This window comes from Centruroides sculpturatus, unplaced genomic scaffold (assembly GCF_000671375.1).
Source record: "Centruroides sculpturatus isolate CEXI.00-Female unplaced genomic scaffold, Cexi_2.0 scaffold533, whole genome shotgun sequence".
Classification (NCBI taxonomy): Eukaryota; Metazoa; Arthropoda; class Arachnida; order Scorpiones; family Buthidae; genus Centruroides; species Centruroides sculpturatus.
In genome coordinates this window covers 315,333-318,427 of record NW_019384875.1, presented here as the reverse complement: position 1 = coordinate 318,427, position 3,095 = coordinate 315,333, and the positions used below count along the sequence as shown (strand labels likewise).

Genomic DNA, 3,095 nt, shown 5'->3' with positions numbered 1-3,095 from the left:
TCTGAAAGTATAAAGTTTTCTTCATAAACCTTATTGTTAAAGCCAAACGAATTGCCGAATTATCGAGCGATAAACTCGATGCCGCTATTAAAGCAGCCGAGGTAGACAAATCAAGAATACTAGACAGTAAAAGTAGTAGTACAATCTCGAAAACGAACTCGAAATCTTCCAAGCTACAAGTGAAAAAACCANATGCCCGGTACATTCGATAACTGCGTAACGCCCTGTTGTACAAATTGGGCAAAAATACAAACGAGTACGAAGTCTGCAAGTATAAAGTTTTCTTCATGAACCTGATTATGAATTGCCGAATTATCGAGCTATAAGCTCGATGCCGCTATTAAAGCAGCCGAAGTAGACAAATCAAGAATACTAGACAGTAAAAGTAGTAGTACAATCTCGAAAACGAACTCGAAATCTTCCAAGCTACAAGTGAAAAAAAAAAACATATAACATCTTTCTTCTCTTAAATGCATTAAAGACGATTTCACTAACATCGATTAAATCGGAAAAGGCATTTTCGGTAGCAGGACTTTTCATTACTAAAATAAGAATCAGATTGACTGATCCGAGTATTGAACATCTTTACTTTTTAAAATCTTATTATAAAAATTTACAATAATATTTTGTATTATGTTTTATTTAAAAAACGAAAATTACCTTTTAAGTTAGAGTTTGACCTAAGTTCATTTTTTTTAAATTTTCAACTCAATTCAAAGCATTTTATTGTTGTTGTTGTATGTTGTTTCCGGCAAACTTTAAGAAATTTTTTCTATTTGTGAAAATTTCTACGTAATTCAATGGTAATTTAAATATATATCTTATACAGCATTATTAATATGATTTCGGAGGTTGCAGAACGTATTAAATTACTTTGAAAAATGAAAAATAATTATATCGTTTGATTTCATGATATTTTCTATAACTTAAAAATAATCAATTCTGTCCTGGGATGTGGCCACATGAAAAATGTGTACTTATATTTAATTTTTTATTATTGTTTGATTAAGTTAAGACAACGCTAGACTTGGGCGATTTTCTTAAGGGATGCCTTCCGAGAGGTCTTTTAAAGGAAAACTGTCCCGTATTTAGGCGTTACAGACGTAGAGAAACCTCGGAAAATTCCTCGTGGCCAGCCCGTCCGAGCGAGGCACCAACACACGACCGAATTCCCAGTGTTCAAGAAACGAAGACCACTTGGCCACTTACTTTAAATTCATTTCTTAAATACTCAATAAAGTTAAGTACAAATGTCTGAATGACAAGAATAATCACTGTATTCAATTTTTGCGTTTTACTTTTGTTGAAACTCTTGTTAGAAATCTATTACGAAAAAAAGCTTTTATCAATTTTCACGTTTAGTTCTATTTCTATTACCATAAGGTATTACAGCAAATAAAAATAAAATACTTGCATCATCTTATATACATATAAATAAAGATCTTTGTTTATTTGTTCGTTATACATTCCTGTCTACTTGATCATTTAATTTGCGCCATTTCCTACCATCCGAGTATCGCGATAAACTTGACAATGGTAGTCTAATATAACCATACGGCTTTTATATTATTGTGTCTTATATTATAGTTTTTGATTTATATAAGTACAAAGGTTATCTTATATAACAGTTTCTCACACCGAGTGACCAATCTAAGACATTTAAATTTTTTTTTATTTTTTTACAGTACACAATTGATTGAATTTTGTACCTTTCTAGTTATACAAAGCAAATACTGTAATATAATATAATACAAAAATTAAAAGTAATCTTAACGTTTGCCGTTATTTTTTTACCGAGCAACGCCAAAGCTAATCTGCTATCATATCTATGAAATTTCAATTGTGTTACAGTAGAGTCTCGAAAACTCGGCACTCGATAACCCGGCAGTCCGGATAACTCGACCACACCCTGGCAGGGCAAAAAAATCCTTAGTTAATTAATTTTCATTATAGACAGCTTTATGCCTCATAAAGTATTTTTCTGGGGTCTGTCATATCAGGTAAATAACTGTACACAGTGTATTCATTAATTTTCATTTTCATGTAGTAAAGGCTTTATGCCTTCATAAAGGACGTACTTTTCCTTTGTTTAAGGGTATTTGGGCAGTTTATTCTCTGTTGTACTCTCAAGTAAAGAATACATACAAGTACAGTACAGTATTTTCTGAGGAAACACTCGTACTTATTGTTTTTAACGCCATTCCCGATAACCCGGCATTTTCACAAATTCGACCACCCTTCGGTCCACATTACGCCGAGTTTTCGAGACTATTGTATCTTAAAAGGAAAATGTAATTTTAAATATGTGGCTAGTTTATAAAAGTTTCCAGCATATAATTGCATCAAATTTTAAATTGACTATTACATCTTAATAACAATAACGACGACATTCTGGGGTGTGAATCCTCACCTCTTTACTTTTATTGTCTTTTCATTTTTCGTGATGTTCACAAACACAGTTGTGAACTTAATGTATTTTGTCAAAAGGTCAAAAGTGAAGGAGAAAATGTCATGGTGAGTGAATAAAATACACAATAACTGCACGCTCTCCTTCCATTTTTATCATATAGGGGAGACCGGGGCAACTTCGGCATGCGGGGCAAGTTTGTCAAGCGCTTTTTTTTAAAATCAAATTAAAAGGAGACTCTGGTTATAGGTTAGGCAGTTGAGTGTTATTGGTGGCTTGTTGAGTGTAGTGTTTTTTATTGTTCTCCAACAAGCGTAGTTGAATTATCAAGCAAATTTTCATTTTCGTTCAATTCCATATAATATTTTGCTTCCATTTATATTGAAATGGCAGGTTTTGTTATAATTCCACGATAACGAAAGTTACTTTTCCTGTTAGAAGGATGTAACTTCAACTTATTCACGTGGCCAGATCGTGGCTTGGCATTCTGTTCTCAGGGTTGTACTTAATGTTTCGAAATCATGACTAGCGGGGTAAGATCGGCAACATAAAGCCACATTAGAAGCAAAGGATAAAAATCAAACAGATGATAAATGAAAACATGTTTGCATTTGTTATTCATGTATATATGTCTTTGAACTTGCATTTCGTTGTAATAATATTAAATGGGTGTTGGATTTGTATTTCT

General features: G+C 32.6%; 1 long non-coding RNA gene across 1 annotated transcript in view; it reads right to left on the bottom strand.

Annotated features, from left to right (window-relative positions):
* Positions 1 to 859: 859 nt before the first annotated feature.
* The window catches only part of LOC111630959, an 8,463-nt gene continuing 6,227 nt past the window's right edge, over positions 860 to 3,095 (bottom strand). Inside the window, exon 3 of the long non-coding RNA XR_002757614.1 lies at positions 860 to 1,323. This is a non-coding gene — a long non-coding RNA (uncharacterized LOC111630959). The remainder of the gene's footprint in view (positions 1,324 to 3,095) is intronic.